Source organism: Neoarius graeffei, chromosome 25, assembly GCF_027579695.1.
Source record: "Neoarius graeffei isolate fNeoGra1 chromosome 25, fNeoGra1.pri, whole genome shotgun sequence".
In the NCBI taxonomy this organism is placed as follows: domain Eukaryota; kingdom Metazoa; phylum Chordata; class Actinopteri; order Siluriformes; family Ariidae; genus Neoarius; species Neoarius graeffei.
This window is the reverse complement of record NC_083593.1, coordinates 44,152,513-44,176,152: the sequence shown is the minus strand read 5'-3', so window position 1 is coordinate 44,176,152 and position 23,640 is coordinate 44,152,513. Positions and strand designations below refer to the sequence as shown.

The following is a 23,640-nucleotide window of genomic DNA, read 5'->3' as shown; positions in this document are numbered from 1 at the left end:
ACTCTCATGCACGTGCGCGCGCCGTAAACGACTCACACCTACGCCGGATTAAGGCGCAGTCAGCATGCCTTTATAAAAACTGAAAACGCATTTACTTTACGAAGTATTGAGTTGCATTGCTGACACATTACCAAGCCTTGTTTCCTGATCCCTGATTTCCTGTTTCTCATCTTTGATTCTGCCGAGTCTAGGATAGCCTGTTTGTGCCTCACTCAACCTATTGCCTGTTTCACTGTTTTATGATTTTGCCTGCCATTCTGGATTGTTTACCTGTCTTCGCTTGTATTAATAAACACACCTTCTGCACTTACATCCGTCTCCCAACCATCTACTTCTCACTTCCTGACAAAGAGAATGCACACTCACCTGATCATACGTCATGTTCAGGAACAAGCTAATGTTACTGGCACTGAAACAGCCACCGTCAAATGGTGCGGTTGGACTCGACTCGGACTTGATTCCAATTTTTTTTTAATGACTTGGACTTGACCTGGACTTGAACACTGGAGACTCAGGACTGGACTTGGACTCGAGGTTTAGTGACTCGACTACAACACTGGTTTGAGTACTTCGGGAACTGCTGATCTCCTGGGGTTTTCACACACAATAGTCTCTGGAGTTTACACAGAATGGTGCGAAAAACATAAAACAGTGAGTTAGCAACAGTTCTGTGGGTGGAAACAAACACCGTGTTGATAAGAGCGGTCAGAGGAAAATGGCCAGATTGGTTCAAGCTTTTTGCCAGGAAGGATATAGCAACTCATAGCAACTCTTTACAACTGTGGTGAGCAGAAAAGCATCTCAGCATGCAACAGCAGAAGACCACATTGGGTTCCACTCCTGCAGCCAAGAACAGGAGTCTAAGAATCAAGAACCAAGTTCCTATTAAAATGGCCGATGAGTGTGCGTGGTAGCTATTATAGTGACTGCACAAGCAAAGAGAATTTAATAATTTATTCCCATTATTGACAGGAATACATTGTGTTCTGGGTGAATCATCGGTTTAGCCAGCAGTTTGGGAACATTAATAAAAGATGGATTTATTCTCATTATATAAAGCCTGCAAGGAAGAACCACGCTGTTAAATTACTACAACATCAGATCTTGAGGACAGATTTACAACCCGAATCAGTGCACATTTGAAACTGATGATAATTCCTTTGTGCTTATGGATTAAGGCATTGGTTTTGCCAGCAGGATGAGTTCATGTGGATCGTTTGTGAAAATGTTGAATTCAGTTCAAACTCTGTCCATGGTCTATTTTTCCTTCACAGTTATCAGTTCGGAATTTTCCACACTAAGGGTCGACAGAACATGCTGCATGTGTTGTTATTATTATTAAGTGAAGTAGAAAACCAACCCGTTGCTCTTTTGTTTCTGACAAAATATGGATTCATGAAGATATTCACATTCAGCCAACATGTTAGAGTATTTTATACTTGTTATTTTCAGATAACAGCACCTCTGGAAATCTTTTATTCCACTTATACGACAGCAGTTTGCTGCTATAAATTTATGAATGAAAGACGCATTATACTTTACCATGAAGAGAATCATATATGGTAATATGGTATATTTATAGTAACAAGTGTTTCACTGGGAAATACGCCACTCATATTTTCATACGAGCTCCATCTGGGACATGGAGAACCAAAACTGTGACATAAATCCCGAAATGTCACTCATGAGGAAATTGATGAATTGTTTTGATAAATTTGGGTACTTTTTATTTGTGAATGTGTCGATATAATACAACCCCGATTCCAAAAAAGTTGTGACAAAGTACAAATTGTAAATAAAAACGGAATGCAATAATTTACAAATCTCAAAAACTGATATTGTATTCACAATAGAACATTGACAACATATCAAATGTCGAAAGTGAGACATTTTGAAATTTCATGCCAAATATTGGCTCATTTGAAATTTCATGAAAACAACGCATCTCAAAAAAGTTGGGACAGGGGCAATAAGAGGCTGGAAAAGTTAAAGGTACAAAAAAGGAACAGCTGGAGGACCAAATTGCAACTCATTAGGTCAATTGGCAATAGGTCATTAACATGACTGGGTATAAAAAGAGCATCTTGGAGTGGCAGCGGCTCTCAGAAGTAAAGATGGGAAGAGGATCACCAATCCCCCTAATTCTGCACCGTCAAATAGTGGAGCAATATCAGAAAGGAGTTCGACAGTGTAAAATTGCAGAGTTTGAACATATCATCATCTACAGTGCATAAAAGATTCAGAGAATCTGGAAGAATCTCTGTGCGTAAGGGTCAAGGCCGGAAACCCATACTGGGTGCCCGTGATCTTCGGGCCCTTAGACGGCACTGCATCACATACAGGCATGCTTCTGTATTGGAAATCACAAAATGGGCTCAGGAATATTTCCAGAGAACATTATCTGTGAACACAATTCACCGTGCCATCTGCCGTTGCCAGCTAAAACTCTATAGTTCAAAGAAGAAGCCGTATCTAAACATGATCCAGAAGCGTAGACGTCTTCTCTGGGCCAAGGCTCATTTAAAATGGACTGTGGCAAAGTGGAAAATTGTTCTGTGGTCAGATGAATCAAAATTTGAAGTTCTTTATGGAAATCAGGGACGCCGTGTCATTCGGACTAAAGAGGAGAAGGACGACCCAAGTTGTTATCAGCGCTCAGTTCAGAAGCCTGCATCTCTGATGGTATGGAGTTGCATTAGTGCGTGTGGCATGGGCAGCTTACACATCTGGAAAGACACCATCAATGCTGAAAGGTATATCCAGGTTCTAGAGCAACATATGCTCCCATCCAGACGACGTCTCTTTCAGGGAAGACCTTGCATTTTCCAACATGACAATGCCAAACCACATACTGCATCAATTACAGCATCATGGCTACGTAGAAGAAGGGTCCGGGTACTGAACTGGCCGGCCTGCAGTCCAGATCTTTCACCCATAGAAAACATTTGGCGCATCATAAAACGGAAGATACGACAAAAAAGATCTAAGACAGTTGAGCAACTAGAATCCTGCATTAGACAAGAATGGGTTAACATTCCTATCCCTAAACTTGAGCAACTTGTCTCCTCAGTCCCCAGATGTTTACAGACTGTTGTAAAGAGAAAAGGGGATGTCTCACAGTGGTAAACATGGCCTTGTCCCAACTTTTTTGAGATGTGTTGTTGTCATGAAATTTAAAATCACCTAATTTTTCTCTTTAAATGATACATTTTCTCAGTTTAAACATTTGATATGTCATCTATGTTCTATTCTGAATAAAATATGGAATTTTGAAACTTCCACATCATTGCATTCCATTTTTATTTACAATTTGTACTTTGTCCCAACTTTTTTGGAATTGGGGTTGTAAAAAGAAAATCACATGTTGGCTTGAACATCTCATCTCATTATCTCTAGCCGCTTTATCCTTCTACAGGGTCGCAGGCAAGCTGGAGCCTATCCCAGCTGACTACGGGCGAAAGGCGGGGTACACCCTGGACAAGTCGCCAGGTCATCACAGGGCTGACACATAGACACAGACAGCCATTCACACTCACGGTCAATTTAGAGTCACCAGTTAACCTAACCTGCATGTCTTTGGGGGAAACCGGAGCACCCGGAGGAAACCCACGCGGACATGGGGAGAACATGCAAACTCCACACAGAAAGGCCCTCGCCAGCCCCGGGGCTCGAACCCAGGACCTTCTTGCTGTGAGGCGACAGCGCTAACCACTACACCACCGTGCCGCCCTGGCTTGAACATATGAAGTTTATCTACTTGTGTTGAAAAATTCGCATTTTTCATTTCAAATACATCATGGATCTGAGTGACATTTAAACAAGTGTTGCCAGGCAAAACAAACCTCGCCCGGTAGCACTATATATATATATATATATATATATATATATATATATATACCTGTGTGTGTATATATATATATATATATATATATATATATATATATATATATATATAGGTACCCTATGGGTCCATGTGGGTACTGCTCATAAATAAAATTGTTTTCTGATCCCATGTCCATACAATAAATACAGCATATATATTTACTCTATGAGGCAGTAGCCACAAAAATGAAGCATAATCCAAAAATGAGCAATTTAAAATACCTCAGAAGTAAAATATACCAAGTGTCTGTACTTTATATTATTCTACTCTTACCTCTTACAGTTCTCGAAACTGAAACCTCTGAACCAAGGCTGACATACACACGCTGTCGCCATGACATAACTCTTATTTCCCAGAAATGGGCCGGTGCTAGAACTCAGTGGAACACACTTTCCCTCTGTAATAAGCATAAACATGTCTGAAAGTGATTTCTTTAGTCTATTCCATTTATTCTGAATGGTGAAAGGAATTGTATACACTCACCGGCCATTTTAATCGCAACACGTGTATGCGCATGTGCAGTGCGCAACTGTTACACACTTGTGTTCTTACAGTATGATGACATAGTGGCTAGCACATCTATATGAGGCAGTAGCCACAACAAAAACGATTTTGACCTTTTTGGTGACCTTGACCGGATGACCCTCAAAATGTTGGAGGTTCTATTTGAGACCAACACCCATCTATCCTGAAAGTTTCCTGAAGATTGATCTAGCCATTTTCCCGTAATATTGTTAACAAAAAAAAACAAAACAAAGAAACCCGACCAAAAACAATATCTCATCCCCTTACTCCGTACCAGGCGAGGTAACAATATTGACTGGCTTTTTTTCATAGTATATCAGATATGTTCCAATCAGCTGGCATGATACTGAACAAGTCGAAGATGAGTAGCTGAATGGAATATATCTGATATACCACGGAAAAAAGCCAGTCAATATTATCATACATACACATTCCTTTCAGGTGTTCAATGCGTTTTTCTCTTTCAAACTTCTCTCGAAATCTTCCGTATTTATCTAATCAAACCTGGCTGCCATGTTTGTTTACAAATTGTCACAGTCACTCGCTAGCATGGAAGTTATATGTCCACGATGTGTAACATCATGTTGTCTTGACAACCATGCAATATCGTGAACCATATCCAACGATCATTCTCCATTGGGTGGAGTGACGTAATACATGTAAGATAAGCGATATGCTAACAATATTGCATGCTATCAAACCAAATGAATGAAACCTACTAGAAGGGGTTTTGAACGCACAAAGAACATGTTTTTATTCTGTCAAAAGTGTCCTGTATGTATAATAATTCCTGATATTTCGCTCTGATGACATCACTCCCAGTGTTTTCCCGCTGACGAGACATGCGTTATCAACATGGCGAACTGGTTCAAAATGAAAATTATTTTGTTTAACTTGCGTATTTTGTTTTTATCTGTGTCCATATAATATAAAGAACATTACACAGTGGTGTAAAGATATGAAGTTTATCTTCTCATGCTGAAAATATTTTCACTTGTTCACTCGCTCATGAATGTGTTCACCACTCGAAGATAAACTCCATATCTTTGTGCAACTGTGGAATATCCTCTGTATATTTAATATTGTGGAATATCCGCAACACAAGTTAGTTCCTGTTATCACTTGTGGTATAATAGCTACAAACAGTCATTCATTTACGTACCAGCCTCTCTTTTTCCCCTCCTTGAAGCGAATAAGACAACTTGTCATGTTAGAGAAAATTACACTAGAAAGCAAAAATTATTTTTGCATAGTGCTGTTACAAAGCAAGGGGCGGTACGGTGGTGTAGTGGTTAGCACTGTCACCTCACAGCAAGAAGGTTCTGGGTTTGAGTCCAGTGGCCGACGAGGGCCTTTCTGTGCGGAGTTTGCATGTTCTCCCCGTGTCTGCGTGGGTTTCCTTCGGGTGCTCTGGTTTCTCCTACAGCCCAAAGACATGCAGGTTCGGCTAACTGGTGACTCCAAATTGACCGTAGGTGTGAATGTGAGTGTGAATGGTTGTTTGTGTCTATGTGTCAGCCCTGCAATGACCTGGAGACTTGTCCAGGGTGTACCCCGCCTCTCACCCATAGTCAGCTGGGACAGGCTCCAGTTTGCCTGCGACCCTGCACAGGATAAGCGGTTAAAATTAACGGATGGATGGTTTTATCCTTACATACATATTTATTATTGGTTGTTGGAAATGTCCAAATATAGATCTTATCCTTGAGTAATTGTGGATATCTGCTATTGTTTTTAATTACGTACCAAATATTGCCATTTCCACAATGAAAACTATGCAAGGGTTGTACCTAATATTAGTTACTATATTATTACTGCATAATTACTGTAATTTTCCACATTACATACTAAGTAGCTAGCTAACTCTGATGGTTTTGCTGATAATATAAACAAAAATATTTAAAGATGGTTTATAATGTTTATAATCTCTTTTTTACCATACAAATCATATATACCTTAATGCAACATTGGATCTTGCTAGCTTCTTCATACACCCCCAATTCCAAAAACGTTGGGATGCTGTGTAAACTGTAAATAAAAACAGAATGTAAAGATTTGCAAATCATGGAAACCCTATATTGTATTGAAAATAGTGCAAAGACAAATATCAAGTGTTGAAACTGAGAAATGTTATTGTTCTCATTATCTCTAGCCACTTTATCCTGTTCTACAGGGTCGCAGGCAAGCTGGAGCCTATCCCAGCTGACTACGGGCGAAAGGCGGGGTACACCCTGGACAAGTCGCCACGTCATCACAGGACTGACACATAGACACAGACAACCATTCACACACACATTCACACCTACGGTCAATTTAGAGTCACCAGTTAACCTAACCTGCATGTCTTTGGACTGTGGGGGAAACCGGAGCACCCGGAGGAAACCCATGTGGACACGGGGAGAACATGCAAACTCCGCACAGAAAGGCCCTCGCCGGCCACGGGGCTCGAACCCGGACCTTCTTGCTGTGAGGCGGCAGTGCTAACCACTACACCACCGTGCCGCATGTTTGATGTTATTGTTTTTTTGAAAAATACATGCTCATTTTGAATTTGATGTCAGCAACACATTTCAGAAAAGTTAGGACAGGGGCAACAAAAGACTGAAAAAGTTATGTGATGCTAAAAAAATGATTTAGTAAACTGGCAACAGGTCAGTAACATGATTAGGTATAAAAAGAGCATCCCAGAGAGGCGGAGGCTCTCAGAAGTAAAGATGGGGAGGGGCTCACCGCTCTGTGAAAGACTGTGTGGGCAAACAGTGCAACAATTTAAGAATAACGTTCCTTAATGTAAAATTGTAAAGAATTTGGGGATCACATCATCTCTGGTACATAATATCATTAAAAGATTCAGAGAATCTGCAGAAATCTCTGTATGCAAGAGACAAGGCTGAAAACTGACATTGGATGCCTGTGATCTTCAGGCCCTCAGGCAACACTGCATTAAATGCAGACACGTGTCTGTAGTGGAAATCACTGTATGGGCTCAGGAACACTTCAGAAAACCATCATCTGTGAAAACAGTTCATTACTGCATCCACAAATGCAAGTTAAAACCAGATATAAACAATATCCAGAAACACCGCCACCTTCTCTGGGCCCGAGCTCTTTTACGATGGACTGAGGAGAAGTGGAAAATTGTCCTGAAGTCTGATGAATCAAATGTAGAAGTTCTTTATTAGAAATCATGGACACCACATCCTCCAGGCTAAAGAGGAGAGGGACCATCTGGCTTGTTATCAGTGCACAGGTCAAAACCCAGCATCTGTGATGGTATGAGTGGGCATTAGTGCACATGACATGGGGAGCTTGTACATCTGGGAAGGCATCATTAATGCTGAATGATATATACACGTTTCAGAGCAACATACTGCCATCTAGACAAAATGTTTTTTTCAGGGAAGACCTTCCTTTCAGTAAGACAATGCCAAACTGCTTTCTGCACATATTAAAACTGCATGGCTCAGTTGTAAAAGAGTCCAGGTGCTAAACTGGCCTGCCTGCAGTCCAGACCTGTCTCCTATTTAAAATATTTGGTGCATTATGAAGCACAAAATACGACAAAGGAGACTCCAAGCTGCTGAGCAACTTAAATTGTATATCAGGCAAGAAGGGGACAACATTTCTCTTTCAAAACTACAGCAATCGGTCTCCTCAGTTTGCAAACATTTACGGAGTGTTGTTAAAAGCAGAGGTGATGAAACACAGTGGTAAACATGGCCCCGTCCCAACTTTTTTGAAACATGTTGCTGACATCAAATTCAAAATGAGCATATATTTTTCAAAAAACAATACAATTTCTCAGTTGCAACATTTAATATATGTTGTTTTTGTCCCATTTTCAATGAAAGATATGGTTTCCATGATTTGCAAATTATCGCATTGTTTTTATTTCCAATTTACACAGCATCCCAACTTTTTTGGAATTGGGGTTGTACTGTACCTTCATATAAAGCATCCTGTTTCCAACCTAACTTCACTCCAAGATGAAGATAGATTCCTGTCCGTCTTGGATAAAAGCCAGGTCATGACACATCATGAATTTCTAATAAAATTTATCTTATCTTCTACAGTATATATAGGCCAAGTTTACATTAGACCGTATCTGTCTCGTTTTCTTCGCGGATGCACTGTCCGTTTACATTAAAACGCCTGGAAACGCCGGGAAACGGGAATCCGCCAGGGTCCACGTATTCAATCCAGATCGTGTCTGATCCGGTGCTGTGTAAACATTGAGCATACGTGGATACGCTGTGCTGAGCTCTAGCTGGTGTCGTCATTGGACAACGTCACGGTGACATTCACCTTCCTGATTCGCTGGCGTTGGTCATGTGACGCGACTGCTGAAAAACGGCGCGGACTTCCGCCTTGTATCACCTTTCATTAAAGAGTATAAAAGTATGAAAATACTGCAAATACTGATGCAAATACTGCCCATTGTGTAGTTATGATTGTCTTTAGGCTTGCCATCCTTCCACTTGCAAGTGGTAAGTGATATGCGCTGGGATCACACACACAGAGGCTCAGTCCCGAATCACTGCTCGTGCGCTCCACTCGCGCACTCTGTGAGCTGCGCAGGGCCGGAGTGCGCACCCTCCAGAGGGCACTCGCTGTTCAGGGCGGAGTGATTTGGAGCGCAGGATGCCTGCGGAGCCGAGCGTATCCGTGTATTGGTGTTGCTGTGTGCACACGAATCGTGTATTGGTGTTGCTGTGTGCACACTAATCGTTTTAAAAACGTTAATCTGATGATCCGCTGATACGGTCTAATGTAAACCCCACCATAGTCAACAAAGGAGTCAATCCATCCATCCATTGTGGCAGATCACTACAGTGACGTGACCACTCTGATGGCTTCAGCCATCAAAGTTTCTAGGGAACATTACAGTAGTGGTTTCTTGTTGCCTTCTACTGGATTATTATAGAGGTTTTCTCCTTTCAACCATTCACACACACACATACGGACAATTTAGAGCCACCAATTAGTCTAACCTGCAGGTCTTTGGACTGTGGGAGAAACTGGAGCACCCGGAGGAAACCCACGCGGACACGAGGAGAACATGCAAACTCCACACAGAAAGGCCTCCATCGGCTGCTGGGCTCGAACCCTGGGCCTTCTTACTGTGAGGCGACTGTGATAACCACTACGTCACCAAGGAGTCAATAGAGGATGAATTATGGGTAAAATTTAGTGTGCTTAATGCAATTGCAATTTGCTTTGCAGACAGCAGAGGGCTCTGAAAATGACAAATGGCTCCTTTAAACCTTAATTAAAAACAAAATGGTCAAACATTGACTGTATTTAAATAATATAACACACCACTGTGCTCAGTCTTGGTGAACAGAAGACCAGCGCATGTCTTGCCTCTGACTAGCTACTGAAATGCCAATCTTTAATTTGCAGCCCTGCTGAGCTCGATGTATTGATTTGTAAATGCACACCATGTGTGTTGATCCGGACTAGATTCTTGGCCTTGTTTCAAGCCCTCCATTTACATAGAGAGAGAGAGAGAGAGAGAGAGAGAGAGAGAGAGATGGACGCAGCAAGCTGGGTAAGGTCAGAGTCAGGAGTCAGAACATCTCATAGATGTGGCTTAGCCTCTTCCTCTACTGAAAGATGTGGCTGAAGAAAAGATGGAGAGAAACACAGAGGGTGGAAAGGGCAACAAAGACGAATGGTATAAGTGCAATTTTGCCAGACAGAAAAGACCAGAGGATTTGAAAAGGGTGTGTTGGTTGTGCTGGGGATTTCTGCTGTGCAGAAATCATCGCTATGTTTTTAAGGAAACTCAGCTTGTTTTTGTTGGTTGTTTACGAATCATTTGATATTTTTCTTCAGATCATAGCGTCAGGGATAAAGTAGAGGAAACCATTTATTTAAAAGCAGATGATGGAGAACTTCCCAGGGTTCTTAAGCACAATCCAAACACTGTGTTTCAGCGTGTGTGTGTGTGTGTGTGTGTGTGTGTGTGTGGTTTTCACACAGCATACACTTCCTGAAACAGTGGCTAGGGGGTGCACTGTGGCTGGAGGAAGGAGCATTAATGTATTCATGCCTGGCTGCTGGGAGCTGGTCACATGGGGAGGCTGAGCGAGTTTAAAAGTGCTTTAGCTCCCCTTCAGACAGAGCAGTGTGAGCCGCCAGTTAAGACACACACACACACACGCACACATACAGACATACACATACATAGCTACAGGCAGACGCGTGCCGCACACGCCGTGCCTACAGCAAAGCAACTTTGTGTCCTGGAGCTTCACAGAGACGCAAACTGGTCCCCATATACAGACACGTATCTAGTGTTTCAAGAGGACAGGAGACAGTGTGGAAGTGAGGGACAGAGAGGAGCAGCATCTAAGTGAGTACCTTGCATTGCACTTTCTCTCTCTCTCTCTGGTATTTCATTCTTGGGGTGTCTGAGGAGAAATGTGCACACGGACATGTAGGTGGTTGGTGATTTTGGACAGGATGGACGGTACAGGCAGCGTGCACTTGTCAAGATTTTCAAAAGCTCCGCTGATCGGTCGTTTCTAGCCGCCTGTCAGCAGTCCTGACTGCTTGTAATGGCAAAGCACGTGAGCAAGCGATATGAAGGGATGCCATCGACGAAACGTGATACATGTCTTTTCTGAAGAGAGGGAGCGAGCAAAAGTGGAGGACTAAGAAGGGAGCGATCGAGTGAGGGGGGAAGAAAGAATGAATAGAAAGAGGTGGAATTGGAGTGAAAGTGGCAGGGGCATTGAAAAGCTCTGACACTGGGCAGACAATTAGCCATGGATTCTGTTATCTGTGGCTTTTCTGCTGCTGCTACCCTGAAGGCACGGGTCAGGGGAAGAGCTGACCTGGTGTCAACACTCCTGCATGGGAGCCATTATCAAGCCCTGATTGATTAGTTTTAGCGGAAATCCCTTCTTCGGCACACCTCGTCCGCCTTCTGCTGTTGGCTCTGTCTGTCCATTCATTTTTGGAAAGTTTTTGGAAAGATTCTGATGTCTCTACTTCCTTATGTGTCTTTTTCCTCAGCCTTGATCTTTAATCTGTCTTTCTAATCTGTCCGTCCATCTCCATCTTGTCGCTATTCCCCGAGTCGTCTCACGTCTTGCTATAAAAGCGAGGGACATCCTTGTATTTGATGTTCCGCTTATATACACGGCCTCTCTTTTTCTCTCCCTTTTCCTTTCAGGTTTTAAATACACTTCCCTCCCTGCATAAGCCTCTCTAGGGGGTAGGGGCATTAACCCAACTAAGTTGACAGTGCTTTAATGCCTCCCTGTTTCATGCCTTGTTGAAGGGAATGAGAGGAATGTCTGAAAGGGCAGAGGACACTTACGAGGCAGGCTCTTCTCCTTCCCAGAGCTACCTTTCTATTTGCAAATCCTTCACTCTAAGTCTTTAACAGAGCTGATGCTTATTCTCCGGGTCTCTTATGTCATTTGGGCAGCGTCGTCTTACCACGTGTTTCTGCTCTGACTGAGTAAACAACGAGAGAAGTTCAATTGGCTGTAAACAGAAAAGTGAGTTTCGGTGTCCGGACGAAGGACGCGTCCTTTACTTAGGATTAAACACAAGGATATTTTGAAGGGCTGAGCCTGAGCACGCTGAGTATTGTGAGTCCAGAAGAATCAGAGTAGGCTAGAACGGTTGTGGTGTTGTGAACGGTTCGCTTTCATGGGGTCCAAGGACGGGCCCCATGCTTCACCGCCGTACCCTCTGCTCTGTAATCTCACCGTCCCACCTCGGAGCAGTGTTTATGGTTTAAACAGAAGAAAAGTAAAATAACACTAGCATAATATTTCCTTTAACATACTTACCCCTAGGATAAACATCCTTAAACAGATGTTGGAATGGAGGGTGATCACAGGCGGTAGGGGGTACAGATGCTCGCCTTTCTAACATACACAAATTCTACAAATTAGAAACCGGTGCTGGAGGAATCTGCCACTTCTCGCCTCTCCGTCTCTTCCTTTCACATTTTGCCTTAGATATTCTGGTTAGGAGTTTATAGTCATTCTGTTTGAGTACGACAACGCATCTGTCTACATGCTTGTACAACTCCACCTTCCAAAGCAGCCACGAGTCACCCACCATGTGATCAAAGCCGCATATGAATATGCAAACCCTTAACTCAACTCCCGAAGGGGATCAGATTTGCCTCCCCCTTCAAGCTAATTAATCCCGGAGCTGCACGAAATCTATTATTTGCCCTTTTAAACGCCTCCACAAAGCCTTGTCTGTCAGCCCAGTCACATCGCTCGACAGCCTGCATTACAATGAGCCCATTTAGCCCAAGTATGCGACTCAACCTGAGCATACATCTCAACGATGTATTTCCATGCCTCTTGACAGTGAAGGGATTCCACCGCTACGTTATGACATCCATCCCTCTTCGCCTGCAGTCACTCTAAATGAGAACGACTACTTTGTGCTCCTCTTTAAAGTGACTGACTGGTCCAGGGGAGTCGTGTCTGGCAGGCACAAAAGCGTGTACGCAGCGAGAGCTGTGCATGCTTGTAAGCAGGTTCAAAGGAACATCTTTGAAAAGTCGACTAGCAGGCACACTCGAGCTGCGATTACTTTACCAAAAAAATGCGCAACAGTCTGTAGGTAGGAATGGCGACCGTTTACATTTGTACACTTACATTCCTTTAATTATGACCTCTCTTTCAGGACTTGCATCATTTCCGAAATAAATGCTTGAGGATGTGATAGTGTGGAAAAGAGGATTGAGATGGTTCCAGTCCCAGAAAATAGTGAATCTACTCTCTGGCTCTCGCATGGGCTTTTAATCTATTAACTGCTGAATCTTAAAACACTAATCAATGTGGCCTTTTATATTTCCATTAAACCAGCAAGGTAAGTGAATAAATAAAGTGTGCAGAACACAGTGGATGGCCTGTTCTGCTCTGAAAGCCTCTTTAATACAGTTCCTTGCTCCATAGCACGTGAATTAGCTCAAATCGCGTCAGAGCGAAATAAGATGTCGTGAATTTGCCTGATTATTTTTTTTCTCTCCCTGATGGATGGGTTACAATATCCGTGATTGTGCATTTGATAGCATGCATGCTTGCTTATTAGCGAAAGGACATGAAGGTTTTCAAAAGTGGAGAGGACGTTAAGTACCGGATGGAAAGCAACAGCTCTCTTAATTGCATTTGCATTTTCTGCTTGGCAGCGGAAAACGCCGGAGTGAATGTAAGGAGTTCATTTCGGTGTCTGAGTGAAGTTTCGAGATCCACCCAGCCCAGTCCACGTGCCTTTTTTAATCGATTCGGATTCCACAGGCATCCCCTTCCCTACAGCCTGAATAATATTGTATTGTTGTTGAGCAGCACAAATACTGCGTACTTTTGTAATAGGGTTCTTGATTTAATGACTTTTGTTGCCTGAGGGAAAGAGAAAGGAAAGAAAGTGGCAGCCGAACGTACATTAGATTTAAATGAAGCGCAAAGAAAGCGATGCATCTCAGCAGTGAACAATGCTGTTTAAAACATTCCTCCAGCACAAAAGGAAAAATCACAGATGGCGTTAACTTCATTCGAGTGCATTCATTTCTGTTTGCTTGCATGACAGCACATTGTTTCTTCGTCGCTGCTGTCTAGGATTATTAGATGCTTGGAAAAAACAAAAGCTGAGCTCCTTCTTCAGTGCTGACCTGCTGCTACTCCTACACCTGCCTGTTTAAAAACGGATCCTAATTGAGAAAGTCTGGCTTTATTAACAGCTCTCGAGGTGGGCTCTATCTGCCCTGTAATCCTAACAGCGGCAGTGTGATAAGATTGTCTTCTCTGAGCATGTTGCATAAGCCTCATTCTCCACAGCTTACTGATGCTTTTGTCTCAAAAAAAAAATACTTTGAGTACAATCCTTTAAGCGAGACACCCTTAGCTCATTAATATGGCTTAATACTTGTGCATACTTTATCCATTTGCATGGATTCCATCAATGGCCTGATTAAGAAAAGAAAAGGGAAAAAAACAACTTTGGGGTGCTAAAGGCAAGGAAAGCTTTGCGTGTAAAGTCGCGAATTCACAGAGGAAGATTTCTGGATGCAAATCAGCTCTCATCATGAGTTTGGTATGATGTTCAGGATGGAGAATTACCATGACGGAAATACCATGTAATTTCATCCAACGGTGCGTCCACAAAGCTTTTTCGGAAAGCAGTCCTTCATGTGTTTTGATTTACCGGTACGTGGAGAACATGTTTGAGATGTTTAATTGAGTAGTGGAAGTTAATGGAACAACTTCATTATCAATTTTATTACTTCATTCAATCGCTCAGCACTTTAGGTTGAGATCGAAACAAAAAAAAAAGGTTACTTTGATCAGATACTGTCACTTTGTGTCACAGATGTTGCCTGTGCACAGCGTTGTAGTCGAGTCACTAAACCTCGAGTCCGAGTCCAGTCTCGAGTCCCCAGTGTTCAAGTCCAAGTCATTCAAGAAAATTTCAAGTCGAGTCCACTGTTGATCCGAGTCGAGTCCGAGAACAAGACTCCAACCGCATCATTTGACGCTGGCTGTTGCTGCCTTTATGTGAAAGCGTCTCTGCTACTGTACTGTGTCGGACTAACGTTACTGCTCGACTGCCCCATTTTAGTTAATAGGCTACAGATAAAAAGCTTGTTCATCGCTCAGCAAGCCCCGCCCACTATCAACAGGGCAAATAACATGAGACAGGGTTCACACTAGCTAGTTCATCGCTCAGGAAGCCCCGCCTACTATCAACAGAGCAATGAACATACCATGTCACTTCCTTCTCTGGGTGGAGTCTCGCCAAATGACGACTGAAGTTCAAGGTTGTCCCCGTCGTCTCCTCGATAGTTCTTCTACATATGGAACACATAGCAGGGCATTTTTTCCCACTGCACGAGAAGTCTGTATAAGCAAAGTGGGCAATCCTAGCAGCATTTTCTCCAGGCATTTTAGCACCATTAACGTTAGTTTGTTTCTGAACATGACATATGAACAGGGGCGGCACGGTGGTGTAGTGGTTAGCGCTGTCGCCTCACAGCAAGAAGGTCCGGGTTCGAGCCCCGGGGCCGGCGAGGGCCTTTCTGTGTGGAGTTTGCATGTTCTCCCCGTGTCCGCGTGGGTTTCCTCCGGGTGCTCCGGTTTCCCCCACAGTCCAAAGACATGCAGGTTAGGTTAACTGGTGACTCTAAATTGACCGTGAGTGTGAATGGTTGTCTGTGTCTATGTGTCAGCCCTGTGATGACCTGGCGACTTGTCCAGGGTGTACCCGGCCCTTCGCCCGTAGTCAGCTGGGATGGGCTCCAGCTTGCCTGCGACCCTGTAGAAGGATAAAGCGGCTTGAGATAATGAGATGAGATGAGAATGAGACGTATGAACAGGCGAATGTGCATTCTCTCGCACGAAACTAGTATAAAAATTTATGTAGATCTAAATAGAAATATCTTATGACAAATTATCATGGCATGTTACAAAAAAATAAAGGAAAAATCAGAGCCCTCGTCTCTAATTTACGAGCCCGAACGCAGTTAATGAATGCACGAGTCCAAGTCCAAGTCCGAGTCATCAGTGCTCAAGTCCAAGTCAAGTCACGAGTCCTTAAAATTAGGGCACGGGTCGGACTCGAGTACTACAAGCCTGCCTGTGCAAAAGCCTGATCGATTTTTACTGATGCCACGACACACTTCTGGAAGTTATCAAGATCAGAATTACGCCAGCATGGCAACCAGATTGGCTCCTTAATATAAGATGCAAATTAAATATAATTCCTTAAATAACGAGGAGGCTGCAGTGCGAAATTACAGTAGATGTGTTGAGCACCATTACTATTTATTAAACGCTGCATTTGAGCTCAGCAGGTTTCAATAATAATTGGACTCTGATTGCAATAAAATGTCCTGCTGAGTCCAAAGCTTATTTTCAGACTGTTAGGGCACACAGATGTCTTTTTATTTATTTATTTGCTTTAATTTGGCCCTACAGGTATAACCTGAGCAGCTTCATATGTCTTCCTTAAGATGTATTTCACACTCACTGAGGGAAAAGCGCAAGGATCAAACATTACTGAGCTCAGAGGTCAGATATGCCCCTAAGTATCATGTTTTCATTCAAGCAGACACACTGTGCTATAAAAGGATGAAATGCCTGTTAGGAGGCAAATGAACGCTTTAGCAACAGCACTGGATTCCCAGTAGTTTCTAATTCCCTCGCTCGCTTCATGGACTAGCTATATAGCTATATAATACCACACAGAGGTCATGGTTTGATAATTAACAGATGATTTGGATCAGATGGATGAAGCCCTGGTACAGATTTTCACAGTTGCGTCATAAACCGTAGTAACACATCAGAGGAAGTGAATAGTATACACATGTGCTAGTCGGAGGATTAAACTCTCTCTCTCTCTCTCTGTACGCTCATAAAACGACACTGCAGATTAAGCTTCAATGAACACATCAAAAGCTTGTCTGACATGGAACAGCACTTAAGCTGTGTTCTCGCCTTGACTTGTACAGTCACACAGCCCTTCTCCGCTGCTTTAAAGCGGTGGGAAGAGGGTTTCCTCATTATAGTCGGAAAGTGACTCCATTACGCTTGTAATTTCATGCATCAAAGTTTGAAAGCTTGATGTTTTGATGTTACGTATGGAATAAAACATGATCCAGGAGCGCTCTGAAAGGAAAATGATCAACAATTGGGTTATGATGTGAAACCGAGTTACTGTTACCATTAACAGTGCCATTATATTCCAACAACAGCACATTCCAAATTGTGTGTGTTTTTTTTTTTTAATCTTTGTTTTATTAAAGCATGACATTAAATACAGTACCGGACAAAAGGTTTGACACTTTCTAATTAAATGTTTTATCTTTATTTTTTAATTAAGAGACACTTCATGTCTTAGAGTAATGATGGATGCCGTTTCTCTTTACTTCATTGATTGGTTCTTGACATAATATGGATTACTACTGTACAGTTGTGGATGGAATCAGACTGTTTACTGTATGTTTATTATTTACTGTTTGATCTCAGACGCATTAAGAAGGCAAGAAACTCGTCCAATAATTAACTTTTGATGAGGCACCTCATCTCGTCTCATTATCTCTAGTCGCTTTATCCTGTTCTACAGGGTCGCAGGCAAGCTGGAGCCTATCCCAGCTGACTACGGGCGAAAGGCGGGGTACACCCTGGACAAGTCGCCAGGTCATCACAGGGCTGACACATAGACACAGACAACCATTCACACTCACATTCACACCTACGGTCAATTTAGAGTCACCAGTTAACCTAACCTGCATGTCTTTGGACTGTGGGGGAAACCAGAGCACCTGGTGGAAACCCACGCGGGCATGGGGAGAACGTGCAAACTCCACACAGAAAGGCCCTCGCCGGACACGGGGCTTGAACCCGGACCTTCTTGCTGTGAGGCAACAACGTTAACCACTACACCACCGTGCCGCCCAGAATCTAAAATGCGAAATTTTTTGTTTTCTTCACACTCGTTTCCCCCATTTACCGCATTATTCTATAAATGTTCCGTATCTTATTTCACAAACTGTGTCCGAAATCACTCCCTACTCACTATATAGTGAGTTCGCTATTTTGTAGTGCTGTCCGAATGTATAGTGAGAATTATTACACCCTACCAGTATATATTGGACTCATAGTATCCCACAATGCATCGTGAAAAATAGTGAACAACCGACGGTCACTAACCAAGCAATATATCCCATCATGCATTGCAGTCACGCTGATTTCATCTCATCTCATTATCTCTAGCCGCTTTATTCTGTTCTACAGGGTCGCAGGCAAGCTGGAGCCTATCCCAGCTGACTACGGGCGAAAGGCGGGGTACACCCTGGACAAGTCGCCAGGTCATCACAGGGCTGACACATAGACACAGACAACCATTCACACTCACATTCACACCTACAGTCAATTTAGAGTCACCAGTTAACCTAACCTGCATGTCTTTGGACTGTGGGGGAAACCGGAGCACCCGGAAGAAACCCACGCGGACACGGGGAGAACATGCAAACTCCGCACAGAAAGGCCCTCGCCGGACACGGGGCTCGAACCCGGACCTTCTTGCTGTGAGGCAACAGCGTTAACCACTACACCACCGTGCCGCCCCACGCTGATTTCATAAGGAGCATTAAATATTTTAGATTGAGTTTAGCAGTAGTTTGTTTTTCCTTATGACAACGGGCACGAGACAAATTTGTAAGCTGTGGTGCAAAAATGGCAATAATACTGTAGTGTGTTGGAGTGAATGAACGGAGGAAGAAACACATTATTAACTGACATTGAAGTACAATTAGAAATAGTAAGAGAATAGAAAATAAGGTAAAATAGAATAAGACAGATAAAATACAAGAATAAAAGTTACAGTGCAGAGCGAGGAATTAATCAAAAGCCTCAAATTTGATTTAGTAAAAGGCAGCGGAAAAGAAGAAAGAAAGGATTCCAGCTTGATTTTAAAGAACTGAAAGATGCAGCAGACACAAAGTACTTTGGATTTATTAATGTTGGAAAAACGCTCAGTATAATATGAAGAGTTTGGTTCCAAAACGCTATATATCCAATTCCATCATTTCGAGAAAAATCACTTTTTCTGATTACAGGAAGTGATAAAAGGAAAACCACTGTATCCTGTTTTCACATTTATTGACTAACTCCTTAATGATGATAAACTGCGAAAATGAAACCCATAACTAATTAACAACTTTTAACTGAATCAAGTAATTATTTTTTTGTCAAGTCGCTACATATCCACGCCACGGCATTTTCCCCCAAAATGCTACATATCCCTTTCTATTTAAAGTGCATATCCTGGACCAATTTTGTTTTTTTTTGTATGAAAGTATGTCCATTTACACACTCATCCAGAAGGGTAATTTTGCACAAGGCCATCTGTCTACAGCAGAAAAAAATAAAATAACAAAACGCGTCTGGAAAAATCCCAAGGGAGTCTGGAGCCAGATTCGTGACGTCACCTGCGGAAGCGCCAGCAGGCTGCGAGAGCTTGCACGGTTTCAGTGCACAGCCTGTGTAGACCAAGTTTAGCAGCTAGCGATTTTGCATTGAAATATGGAATTGTCACCTGAGCGCAATGTTACTTCACCTTTGGATGAAGAATATAATGAGATGTCAGAATTATTTCTTACCCTGGCAACAGTCAACTTGTGAATTGCCGATTTTCTTGGTCTTTTTCTCGGCTCTGCTTTGGTCCTCGGCTTCCGGGTGCCTCGCACGAAGCGTTCCCATTTCTCTCTCATTGTCCGGTCTTTTGGGAAACGATGAGTACTAATCCCATCAAGATTGGTGTTGCTACACCCTCCTACGATACATCTGTTAACCATTTTAATAATTACGTGATAACATTGAAGAAATTTGCAGAAAACCACCAGGTCGTTTTCTCATAAACAAACCAGCGCTGACGTGGGATTCAGAAGGAGGCGTCCCGCACGCGACGTCACGAAAATCAATGTTTGCCGGGAAATCCAAATGCCAGGTTTTTTTCAGAGGCGGACCAATTCGCCTCAAATGGCTTGATTTCAACTGAATTTTTCTGGTATTGCGCAAGGTAAAAAAAATTGCACAAAATGCAAAATGTGACAGATATTTGACTAAAGTTTAATATAAAATAAGAGAATTACATCGATCTTGCTCCTGAATTTACCCGTGATATGCACTTTAAAGTGCATTTAACCGTGTTCTTTCATGACAGATTATTTTATTTTTTAGATTATTTTATCGAAATTATTCATAATTCAGCGTGAAATTGTCAAATAAATGCAAGAAGTGAGGAAGCGATTTCCTACTTCATGGGTGCAGCCATCTTAGAATACTTCACACCTGTGGTGGCCTCTGATTGGCCAAATATATATGTTTGGTTTTGAGAAAAATCAGTGATGGCGCTTGTTGCATTTTGGAATGAAAGCCTGTAATGCAGTGTGTAAATCAATGGCCGATATCGTGTTTTGTCGACAACTGAATATGGTATGAGTAAGATACAATAATTGCTGATGGTTTGGTGGCTGGAGCTTCAATTTTTCAAATTTGGCGTTTATCACGTTTTGTAACCAAACTCTTCATATGTATTTATCACAAAAAATACATGCAGGTATTTGTTATTTTGAAAACCCACCAGCTGACTGATCTGGTACGTTTTAATTGTGCAACAGTAATGACGTAAATAGCGGTGCGGCAGAGTAGTGTCTGAAAGCGTTTTCTCATTTTACAGTACCAATGAGCTCACTATATAGTCCTCTATATAGAATTCCCTAGATAGTGAGTAGGGAGTAGTGAACGAGTGAGTGATTTCAGACACAGGGATAGTTTTGATGTCTTCAGTATTGTTCTACAATGCAGAAAATAATCAAAATACAGAAAAAAACTATGAATGAGTACGGGGTGCAGCGGTCTCAAAAGTAGCCGGTCACCGGCGGCAAATCGCCGGCTATGGCTTGTTATGCCGCCGGCTATTGTCAGTCGAGTCACAAAATTTAATATTAAATATTTCTGACAGCAAAAAAAGTTGTGAACGTAAATTACATCCACTATGTCATGTATGTCCGTTGCCGCGTCAACTGTGTTTACATCCTCGACATGAGTGCAGCCATTACTGCTCCTGTGTTGCCAGATTGGGCGGTTTCCCCCCCAATTTGGGCGGTTTTAAGTGCATTTTGGCGGGTTTTGAACATATTTTGGGCTGTAAAATGTCAGCAGTATCTGGCAACATATTTTTTTACTTAATACAAGAAATTAATGGATGCCAACGTTTTTGCCAAAATGGTATTTTATTTTCCATTGTTTAGGCAGCTTCAGCATCATACTGTGAGATTCTGTTCAAATTGTTTTTTTTCTTCTATGAAGCCTGAGCCATTTATTTTATTAGTTTATAATTGTTTAATTTAGTCTTCAGGAGAGACTGACTGCACACAGCACTAGTATTAATAGTTTTTGGTTTTTTTTTACATGAAAGCTGAGGCATTTATATTATATTTTAAGGTAACTTCATGTTGTGCTGTGAGGTTCTCTGCACTTTAACTTTTGAACCAACAGGAGCATTTGGATAAGTAAAGCCTATTCTGCATTTTTGTAGTCCTGGTAATCTTTTATATTGGTAAAGTTGTTTATAGGACCATTTCTCAGTGTCTGTTTTTTTAATCAATAGTTTTTCAGTAATAACTTAATATTTAACATATCACTCAATTTTAAACAACCCCCGCGCCTCCCCCATGGCTTGCCCCCATAGTCTCCAAAATATCTGTGGGAAACACTGGCGTGCGTAACAACGCTAATCAAGCTTAAGCTAGACGACCCGCCTCAAATACCCGTCCTGGGTAAATGTTATCCCAATTTTAGATGGCCTGTTCCAAACCATCCCGCCCCATGAAAAATTCGTACTTGCATCTATCTATCTATCTATCTATCTATCTATCTATCTATCTATCTATCTATCTATCTATCCCTGCACGCTTTGCGTGCATTATGTCTGCTGCTGTCAGACATTTTACCATTTTGCACCCTGCTGTAAATTATTTGTACCCTGCTATTATCCCAAACTTTGAAGCCCCTGGGGGTGTACAAACTTTTGACTTTTGCGCGTGTGTGTATGTATATATATATATATATATATATATATATATATATATATATATATATAAAATCAATTTAAGGTTATATTTATGTCTTTGAAACAAGTTAGTTCCTGTTGTTCCATATAACAGCGAGTCATTCTATCACCAGCCTTTCCTTTTCTCGATCTGAAGTCAATAAGACTTCAAAAAAAAAAAAAGACACAAAGAACAAGCTCCTTTGTCCTGAAGCTTTCCCATGATGGAAACCGTTTTCCAAAGCGCTGACACTGGAGAAAAACGTCATGTTGCATTTTTTTTGCTTTTAAATAACAACACACTTTTAAAGAATCTGTTTATTATTAGCGTTAGATTACACATAGCGTCCGCGGTATACAGTAAATCCTCGTGTTGTTGCGATAAAAACGCGAACATTTTGAAGCAAGCGCATTAATACAAACCCGTGAGCTAGAATTATCGTCTTCGCTGCTCTAAAAGAAAATTAATCAACGCTTTCTGGCCAATCAGATTTGAGAATGCTGTGGTGAAACGTACGATAAACCATGTGCCGAGTGCATATTCATGTTGGTGGTCATGTCCTGTGTGTGCGTGCGGAAAAAGGCATCCAGTTTTTCTCAACCAGCCCATATTGGATAACGTTTCTGACAGGATGCAGATGATCAGATGCCTGCGATCTGTCCCTCAGCAGTACTTGAACTAATTCACATTAGCCAGCTACACAGAGTCAAATGAAAAGCCAAAAGCCACATATTTTAGGGCCTCATGAAATATTTACCTCATTGAAAGGCACTTTGTAGATCTCCGGGTGTGTTGTAAATACACGCCAAGCGAGGATTTTTTTTCTTTTTTTCCAAGAGAATGTAGTGTTTATTTGACTGGTGTTTTTTTTTTCTTTTCTGTAACATGTATCTTTAAGGGCAGTTGCTCTGTAATTATAACGTGTCACTGAGATTGACGTTTTACAGAACCGCAACAGCCCACAATTGTGAAACTCATCAAGATGTGCAAGAACCAACTACACAAGGAAAGAAATATTCATGGCTGGTTTTACTCTTCCTGATGAAACTGAAATTTGCTCCTCTGCTCATGTAGATATATGACCTGTTCTCCACCCATTTCATGTCGACCCTGGTATAATTATCCCTCGCCTTGCACCCAGGGGAGTGGTTTTCATAAGGCCATCATTAATTACTGTACAAATGTTAGCTTTCAAACTGTAAATAACTTCCCCCTACGTTTTGCCTGTTAATTTCCTGCTGGTGATATAAGAAAGTTCTGACAAATGGCCCTCGGTGCCTGAATGGGAAACAATTTATAGCACCCCTTCCCGTTCCAAAATACTATTTCCATCTCATTTGATGTCTTCGAAACGAAAGAGACCTTCTGATTAATTCGCAAATTAGAAAGAACAGTGGGATAGAAAGCAAGCAGATTTGCTGCTTGCTAATTCTGGCTGAAAATGTGACATGTGACAAGAATGCATTAAACTGAGTATGATTTAAGGGCAGTGACAGTTTGAGGGGTAATGCTTTGGAAAATATACCGTAGCATGACATAATTCACCTGTGAGAGGGCAAAAGGAGGCCATGCTTAGCAGGATCTGGAGATATAAACCTCACACGAACCTCTGTCTGATCAGTGGATTTACGTAAAGCAT

At 42.0% G+C, this 23,640-nt stretch overlaps 1 protein-coding gene across 1 annotated transcript in view; it reads left to right on the top strand.

The window, feature by feature from the left end:
- Nucleotides 1-10,525: 10,525 nt before the first annotated feature.
- Nucleotides 10,526-23,640, top strand: part of cntfr (ciliary neurotrophic factor receptor) — a 415,519-nt gene continuing 402,404 nt past the window's right edge. The window contains exon 1 of the mRNA XM_060909413.1: nt 10,526-10,766. The gene's annotated coding sequence lies outside the window, so the exon portion shown is untranslated. The remainder of the gene's footprint in view (nt 10,767-23,640) is intronic.